Below are 21,806 nucleotides of genomic sequence, written 5' to 3'. Positions count from 1 at the left end.
GATTACAGTTGTGTTGGATACAAATCAACTCTGGAATAACCTTGATGACAGCCTGGCAGGGAGCTATAGATAAACAAGGAATCTCTGGTTATTAGATGGGGGTGGGGTGGGGTCTGCATAGGAGTTATGGCCTGCATGATGGGGACAACCTTCCCAAGAACCGGTGGGACGGGATGAGAGCAGCACAATCATCCTCTTGCTGACTTTTCCATTTGGTTTCTAGGCCTGCACTTGGAAAAAGAAAAAATGTGATCCCATCTCTGATCTAAGAGGATTCTCCCAAGGCAGCACTACTGGAAACTTTATGCTTTGCTTCTTCCTCAACCTCCCCACGTTAATCGTAGCTCCCAATTTTTGAGCATTTCCTCTGTGCCATAAATGACTATGTATTTTCTAGGCATTGATTATCTCATTTAACCTTCATATTGACCTGTGAAATGAATTATTTTTACCTCCCTTTTACCAATGAGGAATCTGAAGCATAGAAATTAAATGATTTGCTCAGAGATGGCTGGGATACAAATGGAAGTTTGATGTCATGTTATGCAGAATATTGGCACTTTTCTTTTTTCATCTTTCTTCTTCAACATTCTTCTCCCCCACCCCCCCCCCCCCCCCCCCCCCCCCACACACCAAGGTCTTGCCTTGATCTTCATCCCTCTCAATTTCAACTTTTCAGGGCTGGCGCTTAAATTTTCACTGAAAGAAATGACAAGCAACTAATCGCTGCAAATTTCAGTTTCTGCGTTCATGTCAACATCTGGTGGTCAGATGTCTCAGCAGGAGCGGCTGATGCCGGTGTGTTGGGAAGAACAAGTAGGGACTTTTTTGTATATCTCCCAACAAAAGCATCTCATTTGAGCTCCTGAGCAATGCCGAGATGCATCAAGATAAGGGGGCATTTAGAAGAGCCAGAGGTCTGAGGGGGGCTCTTTAGAGAACCACTGCCTCTAAGGAGTTTTCAGCTATCAGCCAGAGAATCCATTTCCTCCCACAAGCAGAGAACTGTGAGCGCACATTTTAGCTGTGGTTTCTAAGTGCCTATTTTTATCACTGTCCAGTTATTGATGAACTGAAATGTCTTTTATTTTCCATTGACACTGTCATTTTTGCTATTTATTTTAGGTAGATGTTATAAGAACAAAACTTCATCACCACATCCATGAAACAGAATAGGAGCAATTATAAAGCTCTTTATCCTCAAGGAGATCCTTCTCTTAACTAGCAAAGATGGCTGCAGCCCTGTTTTGATATTTTTGGTGTAACTTTTCAATATCGAAAATCTCAGATTAAAAAAAAGTTGTCACTTCCATCTGCTGTGTGGAGATTTGCATTTTGGAACTATTTTGCTCAGCATCGGGGCTATGTGAGCTGCTTCAATTCATGTGTCCTCCTACCCTGACTCTTCCAAAGGACAAGGATTTCTGCTGAGAAGGGCTGACCAGCTATAATCACAGGTTCAGACGCTGTTACTCCTCGGCCCCTGCTTGAGGAGGTCACAGAGCAGCTTTCTTGAGCACTGCCCTGCTCCTGCCATCTCTGGGGCAACGGGGGCTGCCAATCATTACCGCAGTTCAGAAGGGTGATTTGGGATCTGGCTGGACTTTTCTGGCCAGTACCATATAGTAACTTCCTGCAGTCACCATCTTCTCTTCTCCAGGGAAAACTGAACGATCCAGAAAGTAGTTTCTCTTTTCAAGGATCAAAATACTATGCACCTAAATTTTCTTCCTGTTATTTTGCTACCAGAGAGAAACTTTTCAAAGACCATCTTTGTAAAGAGAAAACAAGAGAAAATATTGTCCCATTGGTCTTTTTTTTCTAAGGGAAGTCAGAGAACATATGGAAGCATCTGACTTTTAAGCTCAGAAACCAGAATTGAATTATAGCAAAAGAAATGTACATTTTTCTGTAGGTGATAATTAATTATACTATTATTATTTTGTCATGAGATGTGTTTTATTTTCATTAATCATACAAATAATTTTCTACAATATCCCAGGATAAACCAGAGAATTTGGAAATTCAATTGGGGATGTGTCTCTCAGAGATTCACAGGCTGAAGGCATGAACATAAAGTGTCCAGGTTCACAATGCAGCTTGTCACTCGTGTGTTCATCTCATAGGTGCCTCTTCCTCCACATCACGACTGGGGTTTTGAAGATGATGGGGGTGAGGGATCCTTTAAGTTCTTAGGAAATTTCACTCTGCTTCTTCTGTTCAAGGGTCTCTTTGGTTGGCAGGGTGTTCCTCTCCTGTGTCTCCATCTTCTTCAGCTTGCTTGGCCTTATTGAAGCTGGCAATTCCCCCCACATCCAGCTTGTCTGTCATTTTCTTAAAACAACCCTGGTCTTCACTCCAAGCTGGGGTTCCTGGTTTCCACTCACATCGCTGCAGCAAGAGACACTAATTATACTATTACTTTTTTTTTTTTTTTAAGGTGAGGAAATCCTTGGTTGACCTCACAGATTGCAAGGATCTTGTCAGCTTACAATTCCTTAATTTTTATTTTTTACGCCTACAGCACCTGGTCTTCCTAGGTTGTCTCCCACCGAAGTACTAACCAGGCCCGACCCTGCTTAGCTTCGGGAATCAGACGGGATCAGGCTTGTTCAGGGTAGCATAGTTGAAGACTATACTATTACTTTTAACTTAACTTTTGAATAAGTAATACAGTCACATGGGCCCAAATTTTAAAAAGTATACATCAAAAAAAGTCTCCCAGCTTCCTCTGTGCCTTCGCCACTGTGTTTTCTTTCCTGTGTATCTTCCCATAGATATTTTATGTATATACAAGCAAATATATATCTATTCCCACTTTTCCCCACAAATAGTAACCTTGCTTTTTTTCATCTTACAATATATTTTAGAGATCTTTCAATAACAGTACATAAAGAGCCTTCTATTTTCATGGCTGCATAGTATTCCATTAAGTGAATATACTATTATTTTTTTTAAATATTGACCCTAATGTTGGCCAATAATTTCTTATGGTTTGGATACTGAAATCCGGACTAGTCAGTGAGAGCATCTGAGAATTTGTCTACTCGGAGGTATTTAAAAATGAGATAAGTCCTCATCATACAGCAGTTTGAATAATCCCCATGAGACAGGCCCACTGAGAGTTCTTTTTGAATATTGTCAGTTGAGGATTGCTGAGAACTTGGACTTCAGAGTCCTCCACAACAGGCTGTAGGCATTGAAGGATCCATCTATTTCACAGCATTTTAAAAAATGAATTTGAAACATTAATAAATAGCATTTGATAACTTGGATATAAATCCATGTGTGCTTAAGTGAGGTCTACCCTAACATTTGCTTTTAAAATGCTTTAGTTAATGTATTAAAACAGAAAACACATCTGACATCTGCTCTGTTCCACCACTGCACTTTGCCTTATGGTGTGCATTTCAAATGCAGCAGAAAAGGATTAATTGCCTTCTAATTCGGAGCTTTAAAGATTCAAACTGAAGCTACAGTGGTTAACTTTAAACAACATTTGAACTATATTTAATTATAGTCTTCAAATCCATTTCCCCCCTTCTCGGAGCTACATTATTTATATCACTGACATAATAACATCTATTTTTGATAGATCTCAGGACCATGCTCCATCAGCCATATTGTGAGAACAAAGGCACTTGGAACATGTGCTACAGGGAAAAAAAGACAATGTGATGTGAGAAGTGGAAGCAGGTGGGACAACTTATCTTCCTGAAATACAGTTTGGAGAGTTCAGCTTGAAATAAATGACCAGGACAGGCTGTTAGGCTGGGTTCTAAGTGAAAACACGGTGTGTGGTGCTCCTCGCAGGGCTCAGTTTTAGGAGCTCTGATAGGGCTGTGCACAGTCCATTGGGAGACACCTGCCAAGAGGCCACATTGCCTGCCTGCCAGGATTCCTTCACGGATGAGAGCTGATGCCAGGCACCCAACTTCCTCATATCGTACCAGTGCCAGGCACACACTAGGTGTTCAGTGTGTGCTTACTGAACTGAGCTGTTCTTGTGGCCTCGCTGTGAACATGAAAGTAAAGAAGTTTATGAATGTTCACCATGCATTGTCAAGTGGGGGAAAAATTCAAACCAGAGCATAAAGAGGAGTTACTAGGACAATAATGAAGCTTAAATTTTGAGACCTCTCCTTTGCATGGCCCCCTCCAAGGCCCTGTACATATGTTTGTATTCATCATTTTAAAACATTTTCTTAAAAAAGACTCTCAAATTTTGTAAGCTTCAGATACACATAATCTATGTCTATTATGGGCACAAAATTAGCATGTAAACATGATTCTATTTACAAAATGGAAAATTCTATTAAAAAACCGAATAACAAATATATATACATCATGCTCTAACACACACGTTAGGGAAGATATATGTCAAAAATATTAAAACTGTTTTTTTCCGATAGTGACTATTTATTATTTTCTATTTTGCTAAAGTGATCAACCTTACATTTTTTTTCCCATGTAAAGAAGTATTTCTTTGACTTTACTAACCTTTTCTCAACTTTTACTTCTAGTCAATCATTACCATATTTCTCCCCAACCAGCACTGGGAATGAAACTGTCTTTTCAGGTGTCTTGTAATAATAACTCTAACTTGGGGAAGGAAAATAAAAATACATGAGTGAACCTTGCCCCCTCCAAGTTAAAAATCCTCATATTCACAGAAGGATGCACATCCTCTGTTTGGCAGGTTTTTACGGGAAGTAGATAAAAGAGTTAAGAGTTTCTTTTTTTCTCATGGCTTGGTTCCATCTCTAGTTCTCTTACCCTCGCAGTCATATTTAGTCTCCAGCCATGCTGACTCACATCTCTGTTACCTGGTAAGGAACTTGAAATCTGAAACCCTGGGCTTATAAAGAGGACATATGGTCTTCAGGTCTCTGTCTATGAAACCCAGGACAGCAGAGGCTGTGTCCTGAGCTCCAGACTCCATCAGAGTATCTCAGTATTAGAATCTCTGGATTACCTCACCAGCAACAACTGGCAGTGCGTTATGTCAGGCACTTCTCTTTCTCACTCTCCCACACTCTCGCTCTCAGAGACTGTCCTTTAGAGCAGGGGTCCTCAATCCCTAGGCCGCAGACAGGTACCAGTCCATGGCCTGTTCGGAACCAGGATGCACAGCAGGAGGTGAGCAGCGGGTGAGTGAGCAAAGCTTCGTCTGTATTTGCAGCCGCTCCCCAGCACTAGCATCACTGCCTCAGCTCCACCTCAGATCATCAGGCATCAGATTCTCATAGGAGCATCAGGCCCTGGGGCAAAAAAGGTTGGGGACCGCTGCTTTAGAGTATTTCACCTGTCCTACCTCATCCTGGGCAATGGAGGGCCAGGTACAGGGAGGAGGCAGTAATATTGACATTGTCCTGAGGTCGTTACTCTTATTGTGTTCTCCATGATCTTCAAAGACCACAGGAGAACAGACCACACTGTGACTGGGTGGCTGTAGCCTTAGTGGGTTTGACTAGGAGAGAAAAAGAGGCAGAACTGACTTGGGGACTACAGCATGTATCTATAGAAATTTCACTGATATGTTAATTTGCTCATTCATTCAGTTTTTCAAGCACTCAACAGATATATCATGTTCTTATTAGGTGTCAAGAACTGTTTTATATGCTGTGGAAAGAGACAAAGGTGAACAAACCATATAATAACATGGCATTTAGGTATTCACAATGTAGTGAGATCATTTCCTGGTCATTTTTAGTGTAGTTGTGATTTTTCTAAACATAGGCAGACACAGAAACACACACTCAAAAATAGAGAAGAGCAGTCTTCTAACTTTCTAATAAAATTTAATTACAATTAGGTGTGCACCTTGAAAATATTAGCATGGCTAGAAACCCCACACTTGCAATCTCAATTTAGCACTCTATAGCATTGGCACCAGCCGCCATTGGAAGATGAGGGAAGGCCCAGCACCATCCAAAAAATGAGAGTTTCTCTGGAAAAGAAACCACTTAGACAGTAACAGGCACACAGTAAGCACTATGTATCAGCTGTCATCGTCATTGTCATCAGCTATCTTTATCATTATTTTGAGCCAAAGGGACAAGGATAGTGAGATATTGGGTTGGAGAAATAGGCAGCAGACAGACCACAGGGAGCCTTGGCCCTAGGGAGCCACTGATGGGTTCCTGTGTCCTCTACTCCACCCTTCCCCCCAAGTTAGGGGCTCATTATTGTTCTCCTTGACTTCTACTCAACTGGAATATTACTTGGCATTTCTGTTTCCCCTTTACCTATTCTGCTATCCAGGTCATAGCTGTCATAGCTTCCCATCATTCCTACAGCAGGGCTCCTATTAGATCACTCTTGTGCTCGAAAACCTTCAGTAGCTGCCCATGATGCACAGAATCCAGCCAGCTGTCTCAATCTGGCATGCAAGCATGGCTGTGCTAAGCCTGCCGCTCACCTGTCCAGAGCCCTCTTTTGCTATTCCCTGCATGACCTACCTCTACATTTAGCCACATATGACCACTTGCTTCCAAATATCAGCGTGCCTTCAACACCCTTGCTAAATGCCCTATCTCAATCTTTTGAAAATGTACACTTTTTAAAGTTCTCAATGCTGCCTCTTCTGTGAAGCTTTTTCTTAGACTCCCAGTGGGCTGTGCTTTCTCCCATCTCTGAATCCCCACTTTGTCTGCTTCCAGGCACAGGATCATAAGCTTTCTGAAGTCTTCCTTTCATGGAGAACCTTCTGGAATGAGCATTTTGTAGAACACACTTTAGGAAACACAATGGGAGAGAATGGAACAGGACGGCAGGGTGGGCTTCCCCACACCCCCACCACTCTGGTCTGCTTTGCTTTCTGGTGGAGGGAGCTTGGGGGTCCTCTATACACAGTGAAACAGAGGATGAGCAGCCAGGGCAGGCCAGTGACTAAACCATGCTCTAGTCCACCAGCTCTGAGCCCGAGGAAATGGCCGGTCCAGGATGTCTTTCAATGTAATAAAAACTAATCTAGTCATTAAGGCTGTAGGTTGGCGATAAATGGGTAAAAAAAAAGTAACTTCACAGCTGGAAGCAAATAAAATTATTCACCTTCATTTATTTCCTTCCTTCATTCCTTTCTCCCTCCCTCCCACTGATAAATATCTCTGCTAGGTGGTTAAAAGTACTTGGCCCAATGTCTTGCAGATCACCTAGATGCTCTGATTTGTCGCATTTTCCTGCTCAATTACTGTTATCAACTTTCTAGATTTTTGTAAACTAAATAATGCTAAATAATGAAGTTAATAAAACTGGTGAACTCCTTTGCCACGTAAACAGACTATTTCCATAAAAATGTCAGATGTATTATTAGCTCGGATTTAATCATCTTTTCTTGCATCTTATAAATTTTTCCTAATGAACATATTGGTTTTCCAGTAGGGGCTTTACTTACTCACTGTTAGATTTTTTATTCCTCTGGACTTGATTAGAGTCTGTATATTTATAGCTTCTAATATTTCTGCAGTGAATAATTTCTCCAGTGAATATACATCTGGAATTCAACAAATTGGACAAGCATGAAGCTCCCAACAGAAGCATCGACTATTGCTGTCCACACCTGACCTTGGGTCAGTCACTTCATCTAAAAAAAAAGCCTCTTGTCCACTCCTAGTTCACAGGGTTGTCAGAGGACTAAATAATGCAAATATTCAAGCATAGGATTTTTTAAAATAGAAGGATCAGTCTTTAACATTTCACATATTCATTCAGCAAACAATTTGAGAGCCTCTTCTGGGCCAGACTACACTCAAGCACCAGAGATACAAATTGAACCAGCCAGACAGCATTCCTAGACCCCTCCCCCTAATCCCAGCCTCCAGAAGGTAATACACTAAGAGGGAAGAAAGGCTTCTAAACAGCTTTTAATATTGTTTTCAGGAGCCTAGAAAAATTGGCAATAGGTAAGGTTATTTTAGATAGAATAAATAGGTGCAATCAGAAGACATTTCCAAAAATGGAGTTCTATTTAGAGTATAAATAAATCCTAGAGGCAAAAGATGCTTTTTGCTTTTCTTTGGGGTGCCAATTGTCCCTGAAAAATAGTAAATCTTTTGAGCTGAATTCCTGTACTATTTAACAGCATGCCAAGAAAGTAAAAAACAACACTGAAGGTCAAAAATATGGATGTAGGAAAATGGACCACAGATAAGTCAGGGTTATTTCGGGGAGAAAATCAGTGATGACCACAGTGTGCTGAGTTTAATGAAAGTTCCAAATACAGAACCCATGAGAAATTGAAGGTGGTTTGAAATTTACCAAATGGCTCTACTGAACTGTGACCAACACAGGAGCTTGGAAATGTGTACTTTGCTTACTCTTTCTACAGCTGGCTGTGATATGCGATCTAGAAATAACTTCCAAGTATGGGCTGGATGACAGAGAAACTTCAAAGGTACACTCATACTTCTATGATGACCCATTATCAAGGCGTAGTGGGGACTTAGTCACATCCAGTCTAGTGAAAAACAAAGTTAAGAGAAATCAGCCCTACTGTCCAAGGCTTACAAAAGATGCTGAGCTGATAACAGGAGAGATGCTCTCAGCATCTCTGGCAACTGTAGTTGACAACTATAGAGCATCTACTATGTGCCTGACACTGTGCTAAGATCTTTAGTTGTTTTTTAATGTCACTCAATGCTCATTGGAACAAGTACTATTATCACCCCATTTTAGAGATAAGAAAATTAAGGCACAGAGAGGGTTAGCATTTTCAGTTGTTGAGTCCAAGAACCAGAAATGAACTCAAGAGCCTCTGTTTGTAACCTCAGTGCTATAGGAGGTTGCTCCCTTCCAAGGACTACATTTTCTACCCTGGGAAGAAAGAGACACTTCTTGTAACGTTTACCCTGCCGTTCACTCTACCAATGTGAACTTTTCTGTGATTAGGTTCTGTGTTTGAAAGACAATGTGAAATAAAATTATTCAATTCTCCCTCCCAGAGTAGAGCAAGAACTGGGTAAGTGTGGTGGTGGTGTCAGGGGAAGTTTTATCAGAAGCCAAATAAAATAAGGATTAAAACTGGGCAGAAGCAGAGGCCCTCAGAAAAGGAGTGATCAGGAATCACCAGTGCTGTCCAAGCATCAGCATGGTCAGTTGGCTTAAAATTCCCTGTACGTTAGGGCCAAAGGGAGATTTGGAGGGGAGGGGATACCAGCTAACCTCAGAATCACAGGGGAATATTGAGAAAAGAGGTCATTCCAAAAAATGTGCTCAGGACTCAAGGCTGGGAAGAGGTACAAAAGGACATCAGGGACACCTCCCGGACACTCCTGAGGAGAAAGGATGGGGTATGACCAGTGCCCAAGAGAAATGCACAGCTAGGACTGAGGCTGGTAGTCCAGGCTTCCTGGGGCAGCTGCCACCTGACAAGCCTCTCTGTGGGACTGGCTGGCAGCTCTGCTGATTGCATAGCCTGATTCAGGGAGAGTGGGGCCCTACAGATAACTAGTGTCACTGGGAAGAGCCAGATTTAGGTAAAAGGGCAGAAAATGCTGACTTCTGTTAAAGACTGAGATTTAACTGTAGTAGCCAAATCTCTGAAGCACGTTTTCTAGAGTCACAAATGTTTCAGTTAGTGGAAGGAGGTAAGACCAGGAAAATGAGCCGAAATAGAAAACCAAAACCCAAATTCTGAGATTTTTTTTTTTTTAATCTACTCAGTGTGTATAAAAAGACATTTTCCTTGGGAACCTGAGTATATAGAGTAGCATAGAGAAAGACAGGGATGCAAGATTAACATCTGAAAGGTGGTTCCTCTTGCTCAAGCTCATTCTCCTATCATTTATATTTAGGTAGGATGACCTTTTTCAATCAAATATGTTGATTAAATATTTAATAATTATTTTGTAGGATGAGAAGTCACATACACAAATATTGGCCTAGCTTCCTGGGATCAGCCCACTGGTGGCAGGAAGGGGAGTGGTGGATCAAAATCTTAGGGAGAGCACATGTGGGTCAAAGACTAGCTCAGTGGCCTTCATGTTAAAATGACCCAAGCAGCACCCTCTCCCACACTACCATGCTGTGTGCCACTGCTTCATGCAGCTGCCATGATTAAATTAAAGCGCCTTTCCAGATCAAATCCGAACCTTCTTTTATCATTACCCTGTGCTTTCATTTGTTTTGTTTTTAAGCCTGATGATTAATATATTTTGAAGTTACTAATGTTTAAAAGGTAGTCGATTTGTATATTTACCATAGGAGGGCATATGGTTTAAAAGGTTGAGAAAGAACAATTTAGTCATGTTTCCTCAAAGTTGTGATAATATGTTAGTGACAGTCATAATAACCTTCCGCTGCTGGTTTGGTATTCTGGAAAATGACAGCATGAGAATTCAGAGAGACAATGTTTCTGAAGCCTGCTACAAACTGTGAAGGCAATACAAATGCCCGGCTTTACAAGGACTGTTCTGAGTCTGGTCACCATCCCACGCTCCTTTAGTTCTGGCAGATTATCCACACTTGCCAGGTCAATCTTTCTCATGTCATGTCCACTAGTGGCCAGCCTCTCACTCCCTGCTGTGGATGGCAGAACAGCGGTTCAAGGGCGTTCAAGATGCCACCTCATTCCATGTGGAATCTGGAATTCTTTTTAACAATTCTTTCAGCTTTTATTTTGTTTGGTGAACCTTCCTTTATTCTCCTCTAAAGAATACTGAAAATGCCATTTTCCACTTTCCTTGGTTTTCCATATCTGCACTTCTTGCTTCTTGAAAGGAAGCTCTATGAAGGTAGGGACCATGCTTGTTTTTCTCATTATTGTGGCATCATTGTAGGAACTACAACAGTATCTGGTACATAGTAGACGCTTATTAAGGAAGTATGACTGAATGAATGTACGAGGACCAAATAAATGATTATCTCTTTGTGTACTGATATCACATCTTGGAAAACTTTCTTTTCATCTGGTTATCTGCATATGATTTCCTTTTTTTCCTATCACTTTAAAAAAGTGATAGGAACAAACATATACTTATACACACAGAATAATCCATCTCTGAACTAACTAAACTATAAGCAACTACAGAATTCTAAACAGAATGAAGCTACTTTAAGAAATGGCAAAACTTGAAATATCATCTAATGGGAAATCAGATACTTGCTGACCATGGGATTCAAGAGAAAGTGCCCACAATTTTCTAAAGGGCAACTTTACTTGTATTGCTATTTTAAATCCCAGTGGTTTTTTGATACCCTTGCCCATCTCCAACCTATTAGAGCATGCATACCATGTACCCTGACTGTACTCTATAAGAAGCACAAAGAAGAGAAGTGCCGTGTCAGGCAGCTTCACGAGCCTTGCCAATCCTTTGTTCCTGGCTCAATTCTTCCTATAACCCAGCACAAAATGTGGGGTGGGACTGGGACACAGCCATTTAGAATGCCAGGCTATGTGACAACTTCCCAGAAGTAATTACCCAAAGAATTATGTTTTCCAAAGTGTCTTACCCGCCTGTGTTAAGAAATTACCACAAATTTATTGGCTTAAAACAACACGAATTTATTATTTTGCAGTGCTATGGGTCAAGAGTCCTAAAAATCATCTTAAAATCAAGATGTCAGTAGTTTTATTCTTTCTGGAGGCTGTAGGGGAGCACTTGCTTCCTTATCTTTTCCAGCTTCTAGAGGCCACCGACATTCCTTGGCTTGTGGCCCCTTCCTCTACCTTCAAGCCAGCAGTGTACCTTCAAATTTTCATCTCTCTCCCTCTCACCTCATTACAATTCTCTTCATCATCACATCTCCTCTCAGACACTCCTGTCTCTCTCTTATAAGGTCCCTTATGATTGTATTAGGCCCACCCAGATAATGCAGGATAATCTCCCCATCTCAAAACCCTTAACTTAATCACACTGCAAGATCCCTTGTGCCAGGTAAAGTAGCATATTCAGATTCCAGGGATTAGGCCATGAATGTTTTTCTCTTTTTTGGCGGGGGCGGGGGGCATTATTGTGCCTACCACACTACTCCAATCTGCTTTCTTCCTAACGGCCTCATAAAGTGGCCTTCAGGTCCTCCCCTCTCCCAAAGCTGAGAACACTCACAGGCTGCTGGAGGCTTCCATGCCACTTCCTCCTTCTGAGTGTTCCTGGCCCTCTCTGCTGAATGCTCTGGTTTCTCCCTTCACACTCTTTAAAGCAACCAGGACCCTCTAGGGCATTCCTTTCTGCTGCCTTACGCCATATTCATATTTGCATATGTTATTTTCCTAACTAACCTGAGCCTGGAGCTAATTCTCAGTGCCTTCCTGGGGCCTAGAACAGTGTGGCAGATTGCAGATGCTCAGCTCTTGGTGCTAGTACATGGCAGAGGACACATGAGCCACTTCTCTCTCAGTGTGGTGCCCTCCCCCAGATGTCTCCCCCAGAGTCCTGAGACAGTACCCCTGCCCCCGCCCCAGGGCACCTCTATGAGCGACTGGTGGCTTCCCTGCCTGTGAGCTGGCTGGACTCCACCATGCCTGCCTATTTAGACTATATCGTCCCTAGGGGCTGTTGCTGGCCAGGGAAGGCAGCCTGCATTTACGTCTGCAGCTTCCCACCTTGCGTAAGTGGGGCTTATTATTGCTTTGCTATTTGCTGTGGCAGCGGCTGCTTGTCTGCACTGCCAGCTGAGAAGATCTGTCTGCAAGCAGGCTTGGCTATTTCCACTATAATTCTCTTTCCCTCAGGATGCCATCCTCTACATGTGTTGGTATGACTCACTTGGCGCTTGTACTTGGTAAGAGCCTGAGCTTAATGAAAAGGCACTGGCCAAGAATGTCCCAGGCTCTTTTTCAGCCACTCCCTGTGTAGGCCTCGCCTCAATCCAGGAAGACTCTTACCTCCCCAGCAGTCCAAAAATGCAGAAGTAAGAACTATTTAGTTGCCGGACATTAGGCGAAGCTTGGGGCTGAGGTTGAAGTGGATTAAAGGGCAGGATGAGTTAGGGAATGAAAACATGGTATCAAAGTTTCTGCTCTGACACATTTCAAAATCAACTGGGAGAAAGGTAAGTTACCAAGTCATTAAAAAATTCTGCAAAATCTTCTATCAGCAAAGTGTTGTGGAGCTTGGAAAAATAAGTAGATCCATATTTAACATTAAACATCAAATCTTAAAAGTACTAGAAAAACCCCAGGAGAATTTTTCTTATATAATCTCAGAATGGCAAAGACCTTTCTAAATATAACACAGGACCTATAAACCACAAATGAAACAAGTTAAATTTAACTACATAAAAATACCTCCCATGGCAAAATCTGTAATACTTAAAATTAAAAAAAAGCCAAACTGAGAAAAAATATTTGTAAATCATATTACAGAAAAAAGCTAAGTTTCCTAATGTATAAAGAATACAATCAAATCAATAAGAAAATGCTAACCATCCAATGGGAAAATGAGAAAAATACAAACATTTCATAGAAAAGGAAATGCAGATAGACCTTAAACATATGAAAAGATGGCCAGCCTCACTTATGAGATATGTGACTAAAATTAAATTTGCAAAAATCAGAAAGTTTGAAAACATTTATATTGTGAGAAATCAGCAGCCTACTCATATATTAGTGGTAATAGTGGTTCCTAAAAAAAGAAGAACCTACTGATAAACTCCTACAGGGGGTAAATTTTCAACATCCACCGAAATTACAAACAGGCATATCCTCTGAGTTGGCAATTTTGTTAGGAATTTATTCTGTGGTTAGTCCCTAACCTATGGGAAATGACACATATAGAACTTTATTTAATATAGCACTGTTTATATTATCAAAAGATTATAAGTAATCATCAATAGAGGAGTGATAAAAAACAGAAGAGTAATAAATTATGATATTCATACATAATAGGATTCTATGCATAGGGAATGCTCTTTATAACAATTATAGAAATATTTCGAAGATATCTTAAGTGATAAAAGCAAGGCAAAGAACAGTATGTTCGGTCGGCTATATTTGTGTATAAAACAAGGGAGGAGTAAGCTACTCGCTGTTTTCAAGAATTGGCGCAGGATAGTTTTATTGGTTGTTTTTTGCTTATGCTGTTCTCTTCATGTAGATTGTCCTTTCTCCATCTTCACTTATTGAAAAAAAAAATCCTTCCAGGACATTTTCACTCTATGAACCTTCACTGATCTCCTGAATTAAATACTCTCTCAATTGAACAAAACTGTAAAATTATTAGAAGAATAGTTTTAAGATTTTAGGTAAGAGATCCTTCCTATGCAAGATGACCCCTAATAATTTATAAAGGAAGAAGACTGGTTTAACCTTCTTATAATATACTTAATATTTTATATGATCAAAGACATCATAAATGGATTTACACTCAAACTTAACAGATGGAGCACCATATATTCATGTCGAAGGCTTATTATCCGGATTATATAAATAGCTCCTACAGCAGTTTCTCAGAAAGTTAAACATGGAGTTATTATATGATCCAGCAATTCCACTCCTAGGAATATATTCAAAAGAAATGAAAACATATGTTCACCATAAACTTGTAGACAGGGTTCCTAAAAAACAAACAAAAGAAAAATAATAACTCCTAGAAACCGACGAACATAAAGCCAATAGTCCAATAGAAAAAGGGGCATATTTTAAGGACAAATGCAGTTAGTTAAAAAATAAAATGTTCAAATTTAAATAATAAATATTTTTCTCCAGTTGATGAGCAAAAATTACAAAGATTTATACTGTGGTGTGGGGAAACAGGCAATAATGTGGTAGGAGTTTAAACTGTTAAATTCTCTTTATAGGAGAATTTGGCAGGAGTCACTGACTGCTAAAATTATGTATCACCTTCAATACACCTATTCAACTTCTAAGCATCTGTGCTCAGAGATACATATACGTACAGGGAAGCCTTACAAGCATTAATGGTCATTGCAACATTATTTATAATAGAAAAAAAAAATAAGGCCTCTTAAAGGACAACCAATAGGAATAGGTACTTGAATTATGGTAAATTCATTCTGTCAGCTACTGTGCAGTAGTTTAAAATACAAGGTAGATTTCTATATGTTTTTGTGAAAAGATATCCAAAGAAAAAATTACACTAAAGTACAGTATGTAAAATATTATTCTGTGTACAGGGGAAAAGCTGTATGTATGAATATATATATGAGGGATATGTATGTATATACACAGGATATATACACATGTATGCATATAGCTTAATAACAGCATTTACCCCTAGAAAGGAGAGTGGAATTAAGGGTGAGGAAAGAGAAACTTTGATTTTGTTTTCTACACATTTTGTTTTGTTTTGTTTGCTTGTTTGTTGTTGAAAGGTAGTAATGGAAAGAACCCAGTTCATACAACTAGGAGAAGAAATTTGATCTCAGTTAATTGACCTCATAGTGTAATATTTTTCCCACTGTTCCACCAAAAGAAAAGAAGAGGCAGTTTCTGAGTCATGAATGATTACACAGAAATAAGTATGAAATTTTACTCTGGCTATGAAGGATACCACTGAATTTTCAGAAACTTCCCTCTGTAACTAACCTAAATTGCCACTACTGAGAGTGAGATCCACTTATTTTATGGGCATAGAGAATAGCTACACCCACCATGACATAGCACATATACTTCTAATGTCTTCTCTAATACTCTGCACCTATCTTTTCTCTGATTTTCCTTTTTTTTTCTTCTTTATTCAGACTCTGTTCATTTTTCTACAGCTAACTTAAAATTTGGGGGAAAAGGACCAATGCTGAGTTAAAAAAAGACTACTTCTTAACCCTTAAATGACATATTACCCTAAATTAGATTCTAGAACCACTTTAATTTAAAATAATAACGCAACATTAGAGACTCATTTGATGTGGAAACTGACTTGGACTTTTAGGTCCATCTCTGTTATTCTTCTTCTCAACCAACACATTTGTTGTGCTCTGTTTCCTTTAATTTGCTTTAATTCTCATGGCAAGGAGAAAGAGTATTATATAGGCAAGGTTATAGCCTTTGAAGTCTGACATATCTGAGTTTTCACAGGTTTTCTGTGATTTGGAGCAAACTGTCTTAACTTTTCTGCATGTCAGTTTTCCATCCATCAAAGAGCAATAATAACTCATGGCAGAAGAAGAAATCACAATGAAATACAACATATCAAGATGTGTATGGTGCAGCTAAGACTTTGAGAGAAATGTATAGCCTTAAATGTACATCAGAAAAGAGGAAAAACTGAAAATCAACTACCTGAGTCTCTAAAAGAGCTAAAATAGGAAGTAAAATAAAACCCAAAGAAATCAAGAGTGAAATATTATACATAAGAACAGAATCAATTAAAAAAATACATATACGCACACATAATAGAAAATGAACAGTAATGCCAAATGTCGTTTTTGGTAAATATGATCAAAATTGATAAAACCCTAGCAAGTCTGAAACAACAACAGCAGCAGCAAGACAGAAAATACAAATTACCAAGATCAGAAATGTAGAGACCTGACCCAGCAATCCCTCTACTGGGTATTTACCCCAAAGACTTGAAAACCCATATCCAAAAAGATATTTGCACACTGATGTTCATAGCAGCATTATTCATAGTGGCCAGGACATGGAAGCAACCGAAGTGTCCTACGACAGATGATTGGCTAAAGAAGCTGTGGTACATATATACAATGGAATATTAGTCAGCCATAAGAAGAGAGGAAATACTGCCATTTGCCACAACATGGATGGACTTCGAGATAATCATGCTAAGCGAAGTAAGCCAGATAGAAAAAGTTGAAAATCACATGATATCACTTACATGTGAGATATAAACCTAAAAGCAACAAATGAATAGGACAAGCAAAGAGAGACTCATAGACATGGACAATGGTTACCAGAGTGTAGAGAGTGGGGGAGAAGTGGGGAGTAGATAGAGTAAAGGGGATCAAATATATGGTAGCTGAAGGAAATTGGACTTAGGGTGGTAAACACACAATAGAATATATACAGATGTTAAATTATAATGTACACTTGAAAATTAAATAATTGTATCAACCAATGTTATCCTAATAAATAAATAAAAAAAAAGAAATGTAGAGACCTTAAAGCCATCAAAATGATAACAACACCTTTTTTCAGGAATTTTGTGGGAATTCACTTAAACAATGTACTTAAAGCACCTAGCACAGTAACATGGCTTATAGAAGCAATTCATGTAGTCACTGAGATACTTTTATTGAGCACATGCTCTTGGGCACTAAGAATCCACAGGTGAGTTGATGGGTATGTATGATGTAGGTGGATAGACATGGTTCTAGTCTCAATAAAGAAGAGAGTCTAGTTGTGAAGATAGATAAATTTTAATAATTACATATAAAAATGTAAAATTGCAATGATGACAAGTGCTATAAAAAAGAATTTGGGCTTAGAGCTAAAAGTGTATATGAAAAGGTTTACTGACAGGTATGGAAGGTAAGAGAGGGCTTCCCTTAAGGAAGTAACTGAGATGCTACCTGCAAGACAAGTAGACATTAACTAGGTGAGGTTAAGTAGTAAATGCTCTTGGCAGGGGGAAGAATAAGGGAAAAAGTCTTGCATTGAGGGGAAGCATGGCCTGATATAGGTCGGTGTGGCTGACGCTGAAAAGTCAGGATGAGTGGGGGGCTAGATAAAGCTGGGGAGATAAACAGGGGTTATACTTTGTGTGACGTTGTAGGCCATGCTAAGGTGTTTGATCTTTACCTTAAAAACAATGGAAAACCTCTGAAGGGGTCAAGTCAGAATGGGGTGATGTAACCAGACCAGAAAAGATCACCTCCACGTGGTGTGAAGAATGGATTGAATGTGGGTCCCAGGGGATATGCTGATGCCAGTCTGATAACTATTGCTGCTGCACAGGAAAAAAACAATAGTTATAACTACTGTTTATAATGTAAATTGAACTGAAAATAACTCAGTAATACCAATCAACAATGGACTGATTAAATAAATTATAGTAAATGAAGACAATGGGTTAATGTGCAGCTATAAAAAGGAATGAAGAAGATTAACTTCATTTAATTATGAGATTACCTCCAGGATATATTGTTAAGTAAAAAAATGTATATATATATGCTGTTGTTTATCTAAAAGATAAACATTTTAAAAATGGAAGGCTAAGTCAAGGAAAAAAGAGTTATTTATAGGGACAGAGAGGGAACAGCGTGGAGTAGAAAGGGATAGAAACTGAGGTTCTCTGAATACAATTGTTACACAGATTTGACTTTAGAACCAAACATTTTACATAGTTATTAAGCAAAATTAAGTATAAAAAAATCAATTCATAAAAACAGAAAATGAAACAAAACAGATAAATCTAATTATGTTACGAGTTTGTGGTATAATCATATAAAAAAAAATTAACTCAAATAACTTTAAAATTGCATCTCTTTGGGATATATCTATGACAAAAAAACTGCAAAAAAAATCTTAAACTGCTTTCAGTAATCCTATTGATATCACTAACATTTTGACTGTTATTCTGAAAGTTTTATATATGAATTGCGGGATAAAACAAAAAAATGATCATCTTGGTGTCTTTGGCAACTGGGGAATTTGGTTCTCTAATGTGATACATTCTAAGAACTAAAGCAATTGGAAAAATATTTAAACTGCTTTTAGCAATCACATTGTTGCAAAAATGTTGTACTTTTACCTGAGACTACTGTGAGCATAATTTGTATATATTGTTGGATAAAGCAACGGTCCCCAACCTTTTCGGCACCAGGGACCCATGCTCCTATGAGAATCTAATTCCTGATGATCTGAGATGGAGCTGAGGTGGTGATGCTAGCGCTGGGTGAAGCTTCATCTGTGAAGCTTCACATTGCTCACCTTCTGCTGGGGCCTCTGGGATAAAGAAAATGAGAAATTAGCTGCTTTCAATTCTATCTATCTATTCTATCTAATTCTATCTTGGTGTCTTTGACAACTGGAATTCTTGGCATAAGAAAAAGGAAATACTGATATAAGATTGAAGGTTAAGCAAAATCCCTGTAGCCCTGATCCTGAGTTCGCAGTACAATATGAACTCATAATGTATTTCACCTTGAAAATAATTTATTTTCTTTTCCTGTCCATTGAAGATATCTAGAAACTATGACCAAGAAAGTAGCAACAAGTCGCTCCTGGTATTCAGATTATGGTCTCTAAGTACCATTTCCCACTTAAGGAACCAGGTTACAGAAATGGCTAATTCCAGGTTCTGAGGTCAGATATGTACAAGGTGAGCTGGGAACATCTTATACCACTGGTCAAAGATGGGAAGGTTAAAATATTAACAGGAATAATGACTTTAAGTTATATACTTAATGATACAAAAAATTTTTAATCACTTTTGGAAGATGTTATAGAATGAATTCATTATTTTAAAAATTAATAAATAAAAAAAAGAATCATGTACTTATCCTTCTTTTTCTACAAAACTATACCTCAGGCTAACTAAGTGACAGGTGATATTTCTCCAACAGAAGTATTCCAGGTTTCAGATAAAGAAAGAACAAAATTAGAAAATTATCATTTTCCAACCCATAATGAAATAATAAATCTGAGTAATGATCACCAATGGCTGCTAAGATCTCTGAACAAGGTCAATCCATCTTTATACGCCTCCTGATGGAAGAACACAATATCGCCTAAGAAGAATACTCACACACACACAAAATCAAACCTGCATCTGATCAAAGCTTTAGATCTAACTATTATTATACAGAAAATTCAGTAAATGAAAGAATGTTAAATAACATAACAGGGATGCAATCAGCAAAATTCAGACTTTGTGAAACTCTGCAGAACAAATGTTTCTGCTATTCAATAAAAAATTACAAGCAAAAAAAAAAAAAAGAATGGGAAGCCAGGATTAAAAAACATTTAAGACATATCAATCGACTGAAATAAACGGACCTCATTTAGATTTCGCTTTAAATAAGCAAACTATAAAAATCGTTTGATTGGGGATAATGGGTACATAGAGGTTTCTTATACTGTTTAATTTTATATATGTTTGAAATTTTCCACAGTAAAATATTAAATGATAACAATAACAAAAACAACTAACTCCTATTGAGTGCTTATTACACACAAGGAAAGCACTGTTCTAAGCACTTTACAAACTTAAACTGTCGCTCTGTAGGTGAGGTAGGTATTCATCTCCACTATACAAATGAGGAAACCAAGGCATAGAGAGATTAAGCATCTTGCTCAAGTCACACAGCTAATAAATTATGGTGCTGGAAATCAAAACCAGGCAGTCTGATTTCGGAACCCAATTTTTAACCTGTATACTACTATTGCTCACGATGATGGTAGCTTGGACTAGGGTGGTGATAGTAGAGAGAAGTGAATGGATTGAAGAGATACTTAGGAGGTAAATTGATCAGAATTCATGCTGAATTGCACATAGAGTTAAAGGTCAGGGAGGAGTCTAAGATGCTTGAGACATTTTTGGCTTGCATAGAATAGATGGTGATACTGTTCACTGAAATAAGAAAAGTGAGAAGATCAGGTTTGGAGGGCAAAGATGATTTGTTCTGGAGCATGTTGATTTTGAGGTGCCTTTGGGAAATCCAGGTAATGTCAAGTGGCAGCAGGTAACACAGATACCCTTATATGTTTCCCTTTCCTGATCCTTAGAACTATATCTTTATTCTTGAGATGGGGGTTGGGGGCCTACTTTTCTAGTCTGTAGTATCACTTAATATTCTACTCTTGTTTCAGAGGTGTTGGTAGTTGAGCCCAACTTGATGTCATCTGCACATTTTGTAAGGATGCTTTTAATCCATTGTCCAAGAAACTGAGACAAACAGATCTATTTATTGATCTGCTTTACTTACTATATTCCAATCCCTGTTTTAGGTATTGACACGTTATATCATTTACTCCTCTCTTACATAGTTACTCACATAGTTATAAAGATATATTATTCTTCCCAGTATATAGGTTAAGAGATTGAAGATCAAAATGAGTAAGTCACTTACCCAAAGTTAGAAAGCTATACGACAGCAATCAGCATCTCCAATCTGTGTTCTCCCATAATATCTGTTTGTCAAAGAGTGCTTGATGACTTAGGTGGTTCGTGGTCATGGAATTCATTCGTTTGCATTGAGTCACACAGTAAGAAAGTTCTCCTGCTGTTATTCTCATCCAATCTTCTGTTATGACATGGAGAACAACTCAGTTAGGTTCTAGTATGTCTTTATCACGAAACATTTGCTAATTTCTATTTTTAATCTAGAGTACATTTCAGGGTCAGAGTCTATTAAACAGTATAGAGCAGAAATTTAATCACATTATCTTATTTTCATTGTTTATTCTTAGAGATACCTTATAAGCGATATTAGTGTTTCCGTTTATATAATAATGAAAATGTCACTTAAAAATAAAATTAAGTAAAAGAAATACAGCTAAAGAAAACTATTACATAAATAAAATGGCGGTTCAGAGAAATGGAGAATCACTAAATGACATTGGGCTCCGATGGCTGACATTTGAAAAATAATAGTGCTCTTCACCAACTTCTCCCCCAATAATGGGCTTTGGTGCGGGCCTCACTTCTCTAGCAGCAACCGAATGCCAGTCTCTTGACCAAAATATACTCTGTCACCACCTCACTTAGAAATTCTGTTACTCTTCACTGGTAAATGCAGCTCACCAGTGAGCTTATCACAGACCCCAAAGTGCTGCAGGCCAGACAATATCTTTATTTCCCATTGATCGAACTGGCTTATAGGATGGGGCCACAACCTCTGGCTAACTGCCCACTATGCTGCCCATGCCAGGGTCTTGGTAAAGAGCTAAGAGCAAAAACTCTATCACCAATAAATTATGGCAGTTAACAGCTAAGATAACAGGT

General features: G+C 38.8%; 1 long non-coding RNA gene and 2 pseudogenes across 1 annotated transcript in view; all 3 read right to left on the bottom strand.

Annotated features, from left to right (window-relative positions):
* The window catches only part of LOC105300497, a 75,147-nt gene that overhangs the window by 48,238 nt on the left and 5,103 nt on the right, over window positions 1-21,806 (bottom strand). Inside the window, exon 2 of the long non-coding RNA XR_002783415.1 lies at window positions 20,932-21,105. This is a non-coding gene — a long non-coding RNA (uncharacterized LOC105300497). The remainder of the gene's footprint in view (window positions 1-20,931; window positions 21,106-21,806) is intronic.
* On the bottom strand, window positions 1,951-2,387 carry LOC111728737 (annotated as a pseudogene).
* LOC111747199 lies at window positions 2,516-2,634 on the bottom strand (annotated as a pseudogene).

This window comes from Pteropus vampyrus, unplaced genomic scaffold (assembly GCF_000151845.1).
Source record: "Pteropus vampyrus isolate Shadow unplaced genomic scaffold, Pvam_2.0 Scaffold213, whole genome shotgun sequence".
NCBI classification, from domain to species: Eukaryota; Metazoa; Chordata; class Mammalia; order Chiroptera; family Pteropodidae; genus Pteropus; species Pteropus vampyrus.
The sequence above is the reverse complement of the archived record's forward strand: the minus strand, read 5'-3'. Positions and strand labels throughout refer to the sequence as shown.